Here is a 16,849-nt window from a genome sequence, read left to right on the forward strand (position 1 = left end):
ATGGATGTGAAAGTTGGACAGTGAAAAAAGCAGGTAAGAGAAAAATTAACTCATTTGAAATGTCGTGTTGGAGGAGAGCTTTGCAGATACCATGGACCATGAAAAAGACAAATAATAGGGTGTTAGAACAAATTAAACCAGAACTATCATTAGAAGCTAAAATGATGAAACTGAGGTTATCATACTTTGGACACATAATGAGAAGACATGATTCCCTAGGAAAGACAATACTCCCTTCTGTCTCTGGGAAAAACAGAAGGGAGTAGAAAAAGAGGAAGGCCAAACAAGAGATGGATTGATTCCATAAAGGAAGCTACAGACCTGAACGTACAAGATCTGAACAGGGTGGTTCATGACAGATGCTATTGGAGGTAGCTAATTCACAGGGTCGCCATAAGTCATAATTGACTTGAAGGCACATAACAACAACTGATGTGCAAAAGTGAATGGAGAGAGCGGGGACAGGCCTGCTAAGCTCTGCTCCCCATCACCCTCCATGAATTTGAGGGTGAACTTCTCAAGTCCTCATGAAGGCTCTTTGTGTGATTCTTCCTTGTGTGGGAAGATCAGGATTTCAAACTATACAGAGAGCCTCAATGAGTAGACGAGGCTTGCTTGTCCTTCAGCTTGTGAAGGGCAAGACGATTAGTGACAGGTGGAGGTGAATCTTATTGTGCTTCCCCTCACTCTCCCTGCCTGCATGTTGCTTTTAAATGCAAGTAGAAAACTGAAGAAGGCTTGTGCCGCCTCCTTATCTGAGTTCCATGCAGTGGTATGGATGGCAGGGCTTACCCTAGACTTTATGCTTAGAGAGAATGAAGATCTGTTTTATCCCTTGCCGTTGTGGGATCATAGATGTCATCACTGCATCATGGATATCACTGCAGTGCAGTATTACTTGAAGAATTACATTGGCTTGCCAGTCTGCAGAGGAATATTGTCCCATTTCCAGCCATGGTTTGCATCCATACCGTTGCTGCAATTGGACAAAGTGGGGCTCACGGCTGATTGACACTGAAAGCATGCCTTCAAAGGGGCAAGCTTTCAGTGAGTTCCTTTGAAGTTGTCAGCTGACTTTATAATGATGTCTGGTGACTGAGAGTTGGATGACCTGACCCACATGTCAAAATGGCTGGCAGGAAATGGGAGTGGTTGGGATCTGGCCTGCCAGCCGGAAAAGATTCCTTACCCTGCTTTAATGCTCTAAGTGGCTTGGAATACTGAAGCAGGCCTCCTCCCACACAGCTGGCCCATGCATTCAGTTCTTCAGACAAGGACCTTCTCTAAGTATTTTCAATTGATGAAGTGGGTTAACCATGAAAAAGAAGAAAGCCTTTTCTTTGATAGTTCCGCACCTTTGGAACACCAAAGTTATTTGACTGACCCTGACATTATAATAATTTCTGTGCCAGGTTAAGGCATCCTTACTTGCTCAGGTATTTTAAATTGGTTTCATTGCCTCTGCTTGTATGATGGTTTTCTAGTTTTGTTGCCTTTCAGTTTTATTGTGTTACGAAGGATGTATGATGTGATGTTATATTATACTGTATTTAAAAATTGTTGTACACCAGTCTGGAATCCACCAGGATGTAGGGTGGTTTAGACATTTTTGAAATAAAGGAATTAACATCTTTATTTTATTCAACACAAAATATTGTTAATGATCTGTAATCTTGTATGACTACTCACTCATAACTTATTTTGGATTTTTTAAAAAACATTTTTGTACATTATAAGTTCTGAGGATTGTTAAAATTATTTGGACTCAAGAAGTTGGGACTGAAAAAATGCAGCATCAGCTTAGGACACCTCATTTTAGCAACATGTTGCTTTTATGTGGAATGAAAGAACTACTTTGAAACCAGAGGTTCATTTAAAGTTACTTGATAGTTACTGCACAATGTGGCCAGTCTGCAAGCAAGCTGATAAAACAGAGAATATCTCAGGATCTGAAGGGGCTTCCTAGAACAGCACAATAAGGCTGCAACCCAGGCCTTTTATATTACATATTCACTTTCATGATTTGGGATTCAACAGAACATCACAGTTTGGTAATGTTTTGAGCAGTGGTGGCTTTTTAAGCAGCCTTTCAGCACCCAAAGAGAGAACAAAGAAACGTCCGTTCAAGCGGTAGAGCTCTCTAACAGCAAGATTCACAGTAGCATGTACTGTCCAGGAAACAGTGCCTGTGACAAGAAATAACTCTCACGAAATGTGGTCAAGAGGTGTCAAATAAAAATCTTCTGTGTTGGAGTGAAAGAGCATGTGATGATCAAGGATGTGGTGGGGAGTCACTGGCTTCCCAAGCAAAGCAGAGCCCAGCAATGCTTCATTTGTACCTGAAGGAGGTAGAAGGAAAGGACAGAAATAGAACGCATGAGGTAATTAGTACTATGCAGATGCTGCTGCTATGGTTACAGAACATGATTCAATCAGGTTTCAGGCTTTGGAAATGAAACCACACTGGTGAACAATCTGTCAGTTGGGGTAGCCAATGTCGTACTCTCTAGATGTTGCTGGACTACAGCTCCCATCATCCATGACCATTGAACAAGGGGAGCATGACCACACTTGGTCTCCTAGATCAGGGGTGGGGAGCCTGTGCCCTCTAGATGTTGTTGCTGGACGCCAGCTCCCATCAGCCCAGCCTGCATGGCCAATGGTCAGAGGTTATGGCAGGTGTAGACCAGTAACATCTGGAAGGCTACATGCTCCCCACTCCTATCCTAGGCCTATGTATCTGATAGCATTTGCCCATCAGATCCTGCTTATCTGTGGGGATTATGAATTCATGACAATACTTTGCAGTTGTTCCATTCCAATTACAGAGCTATAACCTTTGGCCATTTCATTTCACAGCATCCTCAGAAGGTAGGTTTAAGCAACTGCTACTCCTCTCTGGAGTTTATCCTGTGGATTGCCACATGCTTTAATATTTAAAGGAAACTGCTAGATTTTAAGTTCAGTGTCCTCAATATGCTAATGACATCCAACTTTTTCTTCCTTTTCCACCAATCCAGGAGCAGCTGTTGGGTCTCCTAACCAATGTTTGGAGTTTATTGGCTGGATAAGAGCTAACAGACTGATAGGATGGAGATAACGATCCCTAGGTATCCATTTGACCTTGGGAAGATGTGTTTGCTTGTTCTATATGGGATTGTACTGTTTTTGAAGGATTGGGCTACAAGTTCTGGATTTGGATCTACTTCTGGATGACCAGGTTGTGTTTAGAACCAGAAATTCTTTTTCATTTATATCTTTGATGGCTACACCCTTCTCTGAAATATAAGGACCTTGTTTCCATCTTCCAATTAATGATAATCTGTCAAAGGGCGCAAAGGCCTTGAAAACTATAGGAGAGTATAAACTGGTGCATATTCAGTGGCATGCCTTTTGACAAGTATTGGATACAGGAAACAAATTTCATCAACCATCTACACTGGTTATCTGTTTGCTTCCAGGCATAATTCAAGTTCTTTTAGAACCATCCCTGTCACTTGAGACTCAGGCAGCCACGGTGGCACGGAATGCTTTTAACAAATTCAGTTGGTGGCCCAGCTACGCCCTTATCTGGATAGAGAGAATCTCGCTTCAGTTGTCCATGCTCTGGTAACCTCGAAGCTGGATTACTGCAATGCGCTCTACGTGGGGCTGCCTTTGAAGATGGTCCGGAAACTGCAGCTTGTACAAAATGCAGCGGCCAGACTGATAACAGGGACTAGGCGTTCCGATCATATAACACCGATCCTTGCATTGGCTGCCTATATGTTTCTGGGCCAGGTTCAAAGTGCTGGTTTTAACCTATAAAGCCTTATATGGTGCAGGACCACAATACCTGGTGGAACGCCTCCCCCGATATGAACCCACCCGTACACTACGCTCTACATCAAAGACCCTCCTCCGGGTACCTACTCATAGGGAAGCTCGGAGGGTGACAACAAGAAAAAGGGTCTTCTCAGTGGTGGCCCCCAAATTATGGAACAATCTCCCTGAGGAGGTACGCCTGGCGCCAACATTACTATCATTTCGGCGCCAGGTTAAAACTTTCCTCTTTTCCCAGGCATTTTAGCATTTTAGTATGTGTTGAAAACTGTTTTGATTCTTCTGGATATTTTATAATTTTAAAGTTTTTTAAAAAGTTTTAAATTTGTTTATATGTAACCTATTGTATTTTTATGTTTGAATGTTGTGCACCGCCCAGAGAGCTTTGGCTATGGGGTGGTATAGAAATTTAATAAATAAATAAAATAAATAAATAAGTTGCTGATTGACCTATAAAGCCCTAAATAATCTGGGCTTCTCAACCTTTCTGTTCCTTAAGTTCTTCTTTTTCAGGAAGTCTCTGAGAATGTGGTGGAGAGCATGTTCATTTATTGCTTTCAAAGAATGGAATGATCTTCCAAGGGCAAACATGATCCTTGTATTGTTTAGGAAGGTAATATAGCCCTTATCAGTCTGCCAGACATTTGATATTTAGACTGACTAAATAACTAATATGCAGCTCATTTCTGCTTTTTTAATTGTTGGCATTTCTACCAGAGCTTGGAAAAGTCACTTTTTTGAACTACAACTCCCATCAGCTCAATCCAGTGGCCATGCTGGCTGGGGCTGATGGGAGTTGTAGTTCAAAAAAGTAACTTTTCCAAGCTCTGATTTCTACTCATAGAATTTCATAAAAATATGTTTTAAGTGTGACACCATTGCTCCATCTAGCTCAATATTGTCTACACTGACTAGAAGCAGCTGTTTAGAGTTTCAAGAGTTAGGAGTCTTTCCCAGCTCTCCGTAAACATGCCAGGGACTGAGTCTGAGATATCTGACATGCAAAGTAGGTGCTCTACCATTCAGCTGCAGCCCACAAAACTCCCATCTGGTAGATGTAGCAGAGGAAAACAAGAGGAAACTTTTTTATTTTTTTGGGGGGGGGAGTGGAGTTAGAAAGCCAGAATATTTTATTGGAGAAGAAAAAATATATTTTTATCTCTGTAAAATATGATTGCTAGAACAAGGCTTTGTACAAAATGATCACACCCTGCTTGAGTAAGTTGTACCTAAAGTGCTAATTTTAAGGAAATTTAAGGGAAGCTCTGTTAGAGGATACAACCTTCAAGTCACTTTCTCTGGAATAACCTCTTTGAAATAAGTGTGACAAAGGGTGGAGTTATACATTGCTTGAAGCACCATTATTCTTTCCCCTGAAGGTGATCTTCCCTCAGGTAAAGCAGCTTTGGGTGGCTCTAGAATGAAAAAAAGGGGGGGAGGGGGAAGCAGCTGTTACAACCTTTCCCTCATTGCGGGTTGAGTGCTCAAAATCACCCCACCTGTTTTTCTCTTGAAGAGATAAAAGATACAGGGAAAGGGGCATAAATGTACTGTTTCATCCCATTGCTCACTCAGTGGCAAACATGTCTCTGAACTATACCACTTGTATGCTTCTCCATAGAGAAAATATACTTGTTTGTAGGAATGTGTAGATGTCAGTGAGAAAGTGAGGCTGCAACTCTCCCTTCTGACTGACATCCAGTGTTCTATGTGAGGAGATTTAGTATTCGTATTCATATGGAAGAGCATCAAATCATGAAATCCTCTAACTTCAGTCGGAAGTGGAACAGCTCAGATGCAGGTTTAGGCCACAATCCTATGCACACTTATGTGGTGGGGTGAAGTTAGTCCCACTGATATAAATTGGGCTTACTTTTCTGAGTAGATCTGCACAAAGTTGCTCTGTCAGCATCTCAATGAAAGCTAGGTGTGATGTGGAAGATCCATGAAAAGGATCTCCAATAAATAAAGCTGCACTGGCTGAGGGTGGGGGGAATGATTAGGAGTGTGGTATGTGGGAAGGTTTTTTAAACCCACCCTTCTACACACATTGTTTGACCAATTTAAAGTGCTCCCAAAGCTGCTGTTTGCTCTATTGGGGGATATATGCAGGTACCCATTGCAATTAGGAAAGTGCATGAGAAAATGGTTAAAAAGCCCTCTTCTTGTCCCTACTCTGCACCATGGCCTTGATCACAGTCAGGTTTTCCTACATTTGCTTTTAAATTTTAATAAGATCACAGGGGATTCTCTTCATAGATCTCTAACATCTCATCTCATCTAGGCTACAGACAAATCCTTATTTCTGTCCATTCTTTTCAGGTTTTCTTGCGGAGCTTTCAGACCATGTTTGAGAGCTTCCCGCAAAGTAAAGTTTTTGCTAGTTTCTCAGTTTCTCAGTGTCTCCCAGAAAAAAATCCACTGTTCATAGTACAATAAAAGTACAATTTCAGTGCATATCTTCAAGAACAAATTTCCTGCAGTTCCACTCATTGCTTACCACCTGATCAGTTGCATTTGCGGTGGGTGTGGTTCATGTACAGGAAGGCACTTCTCACAGAGACAATGCACACATGCAGGATGGGTAGTGGGGATCATGGGAGATGTGGCCAAGGAGGGGAAGAGCAAACAGTGCTCTGATCTGTCACCATCAGGCCATGCCCATTTAATGTGACTGCATAGAAACAGGACATTCCAACAAAAACCCACATCATTGAAAACCGCTAACAAGAAAATGTGCAAAATTAGCTCAAAACAGCGTGTGTCTGAATATACCGCTAGTTTGGTCCTGAGTCAAAATAAGCAAACAGGCCCAAATAGCAACCATTTCCATTTCTTTTAAAGGCTCTGTAGGCTCTTTTAATAGCATTAGGAGTTATGTGGAAGTTTTAAGCATATGGAAACAGTGAAGTATCTTTATATATACAGTATTCTCAAGCAACACAATTTGTCTCATGTTTGAATGAGGTTATCTTATAAATCCAATGTGCTTTATAGAAAGCAACGCAAATTAGTAGATTTTAAAGATTAAAATATCAAAGAGATAAACACATTACTCTGAACCATATCTGCACTCTACAGTTTGTTTGAATAGGGAGGTAGTTGTCTTCCAGAAAGTAAATACAAGAAATTTGATCACCTCTCCATTGCACATGGAGTAAATTATGCAAGACACTGTAATAGGATAAACTCCTATGTGGTTCTTTACCCACCTTCTCTGATCAATGTAATATGAAGAATTTTGGTCTTTTGCAAGACTAAGTTGCATATTGATTCCTCTTCTGTGAAATTCAGGAGGCAATCAAGGGCTGTCCTTTATATTTTTGCAAGAAATCTTTTATCAGAACCAGGAAGGAATTTAGTCAACATTGAATTAGAGAATTCTTTTACATTTCAGTTGTAAATCTTCACCTTAACATGAATTATACAGCCACAAGAGTGGCTGTATACTATACTAAGCATGGCTTTTTCACATTCCGTAATGTTAAATTGAAAATACCCCCATGTCATTCTGTTGCTTCCCATAAACTCATTTCAAAACAAACCTTACAAAACGTATAGTCCTGAACTCAGAAACACTTGCTTAACAACCCTCTAAATTTTCATGGTGATACACAAAACAGTCAGAGAGAATAGAGAGTTCAAAGTGTAAAGAGAGAGAGAGAAAACAGTCTCCTTTTGGACTTTTTTCTGTCAGAGTTCTCATAGTTTGTTGAAATTAATTAAACATCAGCCATGATCACAGAGTACCTGTAATCACATTACTGACCTTGCCCCATGTTCTAACCTTCATCTTCTGCAGTTTAAAAGTTAAAAAAAATGCCTGGCTGATTTTGATTAATTTAAGACATTTTACATGGAACTCAGTAATAACACTGGGCATGCTCAGTAAGAACCAACTGTCAGTGTTCTAAAAGCCAATCTCACAGCTGCTGGGCTTGCCTAATCAGGGCCACACCGCACCAGACTTTGATTTCACTTCAGACAGTCATGGCTTCCCCCAAAGAATCCTGGGAAGTGTAGTTTGTAAAGGGTGCTGAGAGGAGACTTCTATTCCACTGACAGAGCTCCAGTGGCCAGACTGGTTTAACAGTCAGTCACTCCAATTGAAGGTCTGTGAGGGGAACAGGGCATCTCCTAGCAACTCTAGGCACCCTTCACTAACTACACTTCTCAGGATTCTTTGAGAGAAGCCATGACTGTCCAAAGTGAAATAAAGGCCTGGTGTGGATGTGGCCAGGGACAGCTTTGGTCTAAATTTGTGTGGGAGGCTACATGTGCCTGCTGTAGAATAAAAAGGTGGGGGAAATGCTGAAAAGCAATGATACTGTTCACAATGTTTTCATTTTGGAAAGAAAAGGGGTTTCCGCTCTGCCCAGTGCCCACCCACTCAATCTCCTTCCCTCCCCCCTCCTCTTCCCCTCCCCCAGGTCAGTATTGGACTATGACCTGTGAGACCAAGGTTCAAATCCGCACACAGCCATGAAGCTCACTGGGTGTCCTTGGGCCAGTCACTGCCTCTCAGCCTCAGAGGAAGGCAATGGTAATACCACTTCTGAATACTGTTTACCATGAAAAATCTATTTATAGGGTTACCATAAGTCGGGATTGACTTGAAGGCAATCCATTTCCATTTTCAAACATGATTGCACAGAAATAAATCCCACTGAACTCAAAAAGTATGCAAAAGTTCAAACCCACCCTCCATTCTCCTCCCTCCTACCCACTCCCTCTTGCCCCATCCCTCCCCTTCCTTTGCCCCTCCCTTCCCATCGCCATCCCCTTCCAGTCCCCTCCTTCCCCTTCCTCCTCCCCATGGTCAGTTTTACCCATCTTAAGCATGATTGCACAGGAGTAAACACTATTGAACTCAATAAGCATGCAAATGATCAGACCTGCCTTTCTCCTCCTTCCCCTCTCCTCTCCCTTCCTCCTCCCCTTCCCTCTTCAGCCCTCACTCACTCCCCCCCAGTCAGTTTTACCTATCCTAAGCATGATTGCACAGGAGTAAATTCCACTGAACTCAATAAACATGCAAATGATCAAACCCACCCTCTTCCTCCCCTTGCCCTCCTGCCTGCTCCCCTCCTGCTCCTCCCCTCTGCCCTTCCCCTCCTCCTCCTCTTCTCCCCTCCCTCCCCATCCCCTGTGGTCACTTTAACCTATCCTAAGCATGATTGCAGGGGAGTAAATCCCACTGAACTCAATAAGCATGAAAATGATCAATCCATTCTCAGCAAACTTCCACAGGATCCCATTTCTTACCTCCCGAATTAAAAAGCAGAGAAATTCACTAATAGGCAAAAAACCTTGCGGTTTAAGAACGTACCTATAGCCAACAGATATTTCTGTCAAACTTTAAAAAGCAGGGAAATTGGGCAGCTATATTGAATGCACCAGGGGAGCAGGAGACCTGATCTCCCCTCTGAGATACTGTACTGCCCTACAAATTTGTCAAAATCTAACACCATTTGGGTTGGACTTTCACAGTCCAATCCACTTCCTGTGTAGCTTGGAAGAATTTGGTAACGTGCCCTTGGAATGGGCAGGGGAGAAAGAAAAAGGAAGAGGGGAGGGAATGGGAGGAACAATGAGGAGGAAGGGAGAGGAGAGGGGAAGGAGGGGAAAGGCAGGTCTGATCATTTGCATGCTTACTGAGTTCAGCGGATTTACTCCTGTGCAATCATGGCTAGGATAGGTAAAACTGACCATGGGGAAGGAGGAGGGGGTGGGGAGAGTATAGGGAAGGAAGAAGGGAGAGAGGGGGGCAGAAGGAGGGGGAGGGGGAAGGAGGGGATTGGAGGGGGAGGGGCAAAGAAAGGGGAAGGGAAGGGGCAAAAGGGAGGTGATGGGAGGAAGGAGGTGAGGGCAAATTTGATCATTTGCATGCTTATTGAGTTCAATGAGATTTATTTCCATGCAATCATGCTTGAAAATGGAAATGGACTGCCTTCAAGTTGATTCTGACTTATGGCGACCCTATGAATAGGGTTTTCATGGTAAACAGTATTCAGAGGTGGTTTACCATTGCCTTCCTCTGAAGGTCAGTAATAGGATTACAGGTACTCTGTGAACATGGCAGATTTTTAATGAATTTCAACAAATTATGCGAACTCTGGCAGAAAATAGTCTAACAGGGGTCTGAGGGTTTTTTTCCTCTTTTTACACTTTGAACTCTCTATTTGCTTTGACTGTTTTGTGTATCGCCGTGAAAATCGAGAGGGTTGTTAAGTAAGTGTTTCTGAGTTCAGTACTATATGTTTTGTAAGGTTTTGTTTTGAAATGAGCTTATGGGAAGCATCAGAATGGCATGGAGGGTATTTTCAATTTAACATTGCGGAATGTGAAATATCCACACTGGCTATAGCATACAGCCACTCTTGTGGCTGTATAATCACTGAACATATCAGGGGTGTTTCAAGGGACATTGGTAGTTTTCACTTTAAAGTTGCCTCAGCTTTGGGTCAGTCCATTGATTTGATTTGAGAACAAGTCTTAAGTGAAGGGGAATGAAGGAATTGTTACTTCACAATAATTATGTTTTCGTAAGAAGATAAATTCCCATTCCAAAGATGTGTTCCAGAAAATAAATATGGCTTAAGTGAAGTCACAAAACAGGAAACTTGGCAGGTAGAAGTTTCACAAATTCTTCAGGGTTATGAGTCCAATCTGAATTTACAGGAACACATTACTTCCTCCAGTGCAGCTGTCAAGTAAAGGTCTATCAAAATATCCTGGTGGAGACCATGGCTCTGTCCAGGGCTGGCGCCAGACATGCTGGGCCCTTGGGCACCAGCTTGCCCTGGCCCCTGGCACACATGTGTGCACACACACATACACGCGTGCACATGCCCAGGGCCAGCCACAGACATGGTGGAGCCCTTGGGCAAAAGTCTGCCCCAGGCCCCAGCACTCCCCTTCTGCGATTCATGCACGGTGAGAGCTTCGGGACTCTGCCATTCCCTCGCTTAACGTACCTTGTTCTGCGGTTGCGCACGCAGCGGTGCCCTTAAGAAAGATGGTGGCTGAGGTTTCCGTAAGGAGCTGAAGCCTCTGCTGCCATCTTGGTTCATGGCAGGGATGAGGTAAGTTAAGCAAGGGAATGGCGGAGCCCCAAAGCTCTCGCCATGCGATCCGTGGCAGCGATGCTGCCACAAATTGTGGAAGGGGAGCAGAGGGGCCCCACAGGGGCTCCTGTAGCCTCAGGGGCCCTCGGGCCAGTGCTCCACCTGGCCGCCCCTTGGAACCGGCCCTGGTTCTGTCATGAGGACATTTCTTGCAAAGAAAAGTATGACTAGAGAAGTCTTGTTCAGCTGCCTTCTACCACAAGTCTCAATCATTTTAAATACATTTATATAGAAAAGGTGGTCCCTAACTCTTTATAACAGTTTTTAAAAATGGTTAGAGGATCATAGCAGTTTTTGTTGTCATTTCTTTTTTCTTTTGCAAATAAAAAAGGAAATTGCCCTTAATTTAGCAGTTTCATATGGTTGCACAAGCATAGGGCTCCACTGTCTTCATAAGCTGCCCTATTAATTTCAAAAGAGGTTGCATCTCTGCAGCAGGGGCAACTCTCTGAACATGGAGTCCTGTTGCCTTCATTGAAATGAACGGGGAAGCCTTCCTGTGCCACAATTTCAAGCGGACATGAGCACAGGGAACTCCAGATTGGAGGATCTATATTTTTACTTGGGGCATCTTTAAATGCTGTTTAATGGTTACTGATAAATAGGAGGAGGCATTACTAGATCCCATTTTACACTTCATTTTACACAGATAAAAGTGAGTTCATCTGAGAGAGAGGGTGTTAATGATACCTTACTTGCAGATGTAATGCTGGTGTGAAATGAATGTGATAGACCTCCACATTATCTCAGTTTGTAACTGTTGGTCGTGGCCTTGCTCGTTATTTAACAGAAGCAAAAAGTGTTGGGTCCATATGCATACACATTTGTCTCTAGACAAAGCCATTTTTAACAAATGGAACTGCTCACATACTTCTGAGTTAACATGTGTAGGATTTCATTGTATTTAGTGAATTAAGTGCAATATTTAAGTACTACTATACCTCTTGGCCTATTGCCATCCAAGGGATGCAATCCTGCAAAAGAATTGCCCTAGTCTGTTACATGTACATTAGGTGAATGTCAGTTTCAGGTCTCAGAGCAAGATCTTTGCATGAACAAAGTCCATTTAAATAATTTAAAATGGTGTAAGACATCCCAGCTCTTCAGGAAAGTACATTATCTTCTGCAAAGCCTTCATTTCACCTCTTAGGAAAGCTTATTTTGTGTCAAATTGAGGTGAATAGCTATTGAGGTCTGTGTAAAACTCGTGGAAAATACAGATTACATAACACAATTCATCACAGTCTGGCAGCAACATTTTTCAAAGTACCCACTTCCAGCACATCACAACAGGTTGGAAATGTCTCCTTAAATGTGAAAGATTGCTTGAATTGTGGTCATAATTTACATTATGCTTTGCTGACTTTAAAAACAAAAACAGAGCCACAGACTTCCTATAAAGAGCTACAAAATAAAAATAAGGCTTGCTACAAGGATGAAAGAGGCACAGTTTGTTTATTAACATCCAAACAAGGGAAGAATTCTACCATTCAATTTCAGGCAAGGGATATTGTCTCTGAGATAAAAACCATTTGAAAATGAAAAATCTAATGCTTTTTCCATGCTGATTTATTTTTGGCAAAGTTAAACAAGATGTAAGCATGACTAGATGGAGCTCAGAAGAATTGCTGTGAAGTGAGGGAGCTCTGCTTCCTTGGGAGTTTGATTATCTCAAATTCCCTTGAAATTATGATGGCATGCTGCTGATTACATAAGGCATAGTTTACTGTCTATTCCACTAATGTCCGATCTTGTGTTAATTTACTCATCGTACAACAGACTTGAGAACAACTTAGACAGTATATGCATTCACATCTACAAACATTATTATGAGGGAAAGTAAAATAATGTGAGGTAATGTGCCTAACTTTTTACATTTTAAACAATCTTGTTTCCTCAAGAAAAAGAAAGTTATCTAGGATGATGATAACTGGCAAGAAAGACGTCCTTGAAATGGAAATGGAGGAGATGATCTATAATTAAAAGAGAACAGATGAAATGAATCCTAGAATGAGAAATCATGCATCTGTTATAATGTAATATATAAAGATAACCCATTTTTACTTTTGAAAAAGCTTTTGAGAACTTCAGTGTGCATATGAGCCAGTTCACACATGTAAACCAGCTTTCTCTACACCGTGAATAGGGAACCTGTAGCGCTTCAGGTGTTGTTGGACTCCAACTCGCATTGGACCCAGCCAGTATGGCCAATGGTCAGGAATGATGGGACTTATAGTCCAACAACATCTGAATGGCCACTGATATCCCACCTCTGTTCTTGACCTATGTGTGTCATGGGAACCATATTGTGTGCAATGAACAACTGTTGACTATAGGGTTCAATTTACCTGTCTTAGGACTCCGATTTGCAACTTACGACTTCTGCTTCCTAAAGGTTAGCCCCAGGAAAGAGGTAGAATTGGCAAATTTGGAGGTTTTCAGCCATTCTGCATGTTTATTCCACAAATTCCATGGGATCAACCCAGTTAGCATGAATCAGAAAAAACTTGGGAAGATTACAAAAATAATGATCTTCCTCAATCTCCATTTGGTTATGCCTTTGATTATGCATATTAACATAAGATGGGTCTGAGTGCTGTTGATGGGAGAGAAAGGAGCTGGCAGTTGTACTGAATTGCTGGTCAGCTGTAAGGCTGCATATGTGAATACTGTACAAGTATGAAAGTGATAGTGGGTATAAATTGTATGGGCTAACTCATTCTATCAGTGCAAGGATTTCTGTTTCCACAACAGCTGCAGAACTTCCCTCTCCTTTCCTCTCCCTGCATGTGCCCCACGCCCTCCCCACCTCTGCTCCAAGGCTTGGGGGAACACCCAGAACAGATTTAGGAGATGCGTGGGGGGAGGGGAGGAAAATTCTATTGCACAGGTGGAAATCTTTGCGCTGATTAAACAAGTTAGTTGCATACCACGCTATATATATGTCAGTATTGCAGTGGTGAGTGGGTTTGTGTGTTCCAATGAACTCTATGAGTGATGCCGTTGGGCGTGATGTACTACCAGCAGGGTCACCCATAGCGGTAAGGTCAAGGGAGACGAACCAGACAAAGAACGATCCAAGAATGTCCTCAATGGCAGAACAGGCGGAAGATAACAATATGTATGTTACAACAGCTGTGAAGGCGGATGAAGGCTACAGCAGATAAAAGACTTCCAATCATCGTGGTATCCATGTCATTGGATCAAAGCCTTTTCCTGTCAAGATTGTGTGTTGATCATCATGCGCCGATCTCCCCACATAAAACAAATTCACGCACAGGAGTCTTTCAAGCAAACCAAACCAGAAGTCCCATGGAGATCAGCTAATGGCGACGGGGGCAGGACTGTGAAATCCGGAAGCCCCTAGTCATGGACCAGCACATGGGCGGTGGATACAAACAGTCATCCTGGCTCAAGGACCAAGGCAGTTGAGTAGTTCAGCAGCTATATCCACAACTGAGCTGTCCTATTCAGGATCCACTCTGCTCACCTCATATGGGGAGGGGGCTAGAAAAGGTGCCCTAAACATAGTCTGCCTCATCTCTCTCCCTGACTGGATTACCGCATCCAGTGGGGTCACCACTTAGCGGTCGCAAAAGACAATTGAATTTTGGAACATGGAGTATACAGACATTGCTGGACAATACAGATATTGAATGTCCTGAACGCAGGACTGCCATCATCGTGAGGGAGTTGAGACGTTTTAATATTGACATAGCAGCACTCCAAGAAACTCGAAGAGCAGGAGAAGGACAACTGAAGGAAGAAAAAGGAGGTTATACCTTCTTCTGGAAAGGACTGCCTGAACAAGAATGACAAATACATGGAGTAGGCTTTGCTATTAAAAATAATCTTGTGAAGCTCTTGTCAGAAGTTCCTATTGGCATTAATGAACGACTCTCTACTCTCTGGTTAAAACTGCCAAAAACCAGCAGGCAACTATTCTAAGTACTTATGCACCAACATTAGATGCTGATGAAGACATCAAGGAAAATTTTTATAACCATCTGGACACCATCTTATCAGAGATACCTAAGGAGGACAAAATTATCCTCTTGGGCGATTTCAATGCAAGAGTTGGGCGTGATTTCGATTTATGGCCAGAAACCATTGGGAAAGAAAGAGTTGGCAATAGCAACCTGAATGGCATTCTACTTCTGATTAAAAGTGCAGAGCATAATCTTGTTATTACAAACACACTCTTTCATCAGAAAAATAAATTTAAAACATCATGGAAGCACCCTCGGTCAAAACACTGGCATCTTCTGGATTCTGTAATTGTCCGTGCCAGAGATCGTCATGATGTTCTCCTCACTAGGGCCATGACAAGTGCTGATGACTGCTGGACAGATCACCAATTAATTCAATCCACTATGGCCATTAATATTGTTCCTCAATGTAGGCTGTAAGGAAGAAAGCCAAGGTGTAAAATGAACATCCATGCCCTTCAAGATCCTATTAAGCGAACCTGCTTTCACTCAAGAAACATCTGCTGACAAAACTCTCTGAAAATGTCGAGGACCACTGGATTAAACTGAAGACATCCATTATTGCAGAATGTGAATAAACTATTGAATACCAAAGTAAGAAACATCAGGATTGGTTTTATGAGAATGATAGTGAGATTGAACATATCATCAACAAGAAAAGGAAAGCCTTCCAGATATGGAGAAAGACATTAACTGTGCTGCTAAGAAAAAAAATCTATACCAGTGCAAAAGCTGAGGTCCAAAGAAGAACTAGAGAACTTAAGAACACCTGGTGGATAAAGAAAGCTCAAGAAATCCACCACTTTACAGATACTCACAATGCACGGAGCTTCTTTAATGCCACAAAGGCCAACAAATTACATTACAAACATTCAATGGATGGTACCAAACTTCTTAAGGATAAAGAATCTGTTGCACTGCGCTGGAAAGAGCATTACCATGACCTCCATAATTGTGACTCTATTGTGGCTGGTGAGGTCTTCTTGCAAATTCCACAACAACAACCTAGAGACAAGCTTGCAGTATCCCCTAATTTGGACAAAGTCAGTAAAGCTATCAATCAAATGAAGAACAACAAAGCTAGTGAGTGGACCTGATGGGATTCCTGCTGAAGTCTTTGAAGAAGGTGGGCCTGAACTTACACAACAACTTCATAAGCTCATCGAAAAAATCTGGATGAGGGAGGAGATCCCAGAAGACTTTAGGGACACCAGAATTATTACCCTTTTTAAGAAGGGTGATAGAACAGATTGTGGGAACTATCCTTGCAAGGATCCTCGCAAATCACCTCCTACTGATCTCAGAGAATCTCAAAATGGTTTCCGCCCTTCCAGGGGGACAGTGGACATGATCTTCACTGCACGACAGCTTCAAGAAAAATGCCGGGAGCAGAATCAATCTTTATATATGATGTTTATTGATCTGACTAAGGCCTTTGATACTGTGAATCAAACCGCTCTCTGGACCATCCTTTTGAAAACTGGATGCCCTGATATATTTGTTAATATTTTGCAACTCCTTCATGACAACACGACAGCAACAATTTTTGGATAACAATGGCTTTCAGAGCGATCCATTCAGAGTCGGATCGGGCGTAAAACAGGGATGTGTCATTGCTCCTACCTTATTTGCTATCTTCATTGCTATGATTCTACACCTTATTGAGGGGAAACTTCCTACTGGTGTAGTAATCATATATCGAACAGATGGAAAGCTTTTTAATCTCAATAGGCTGAAAGCAAAAAGTAAGGTAATGTCAACCTCTGCTGTAGAACTTCAATATGCCGATGATAATGTAGTCTCTGCACATTCAGAGAAAGATCTTCAAACTATTCTAAATGTCTTTGCGGAAGCATATGGAAAGCTTGGCTCTCACTTAATATTAAAAAAACCCAAAGTGCTTCATCAACA

This window comes from Rhineura floridana, chromosome 7 (genome assembly GCF_030035675.1).
Source record: "Rhineura floridana isolate rRhiFlo1 chromosome 7, rRhiFlo1.hap2, whole genome shotgun sequence".
Classification (NCBI taxonomy): Eukaryota; Metazoa; Chordata; class Lepidosauria; order Squamata; family Rhineuridae; genus Rhineura; species Rhineura floridana.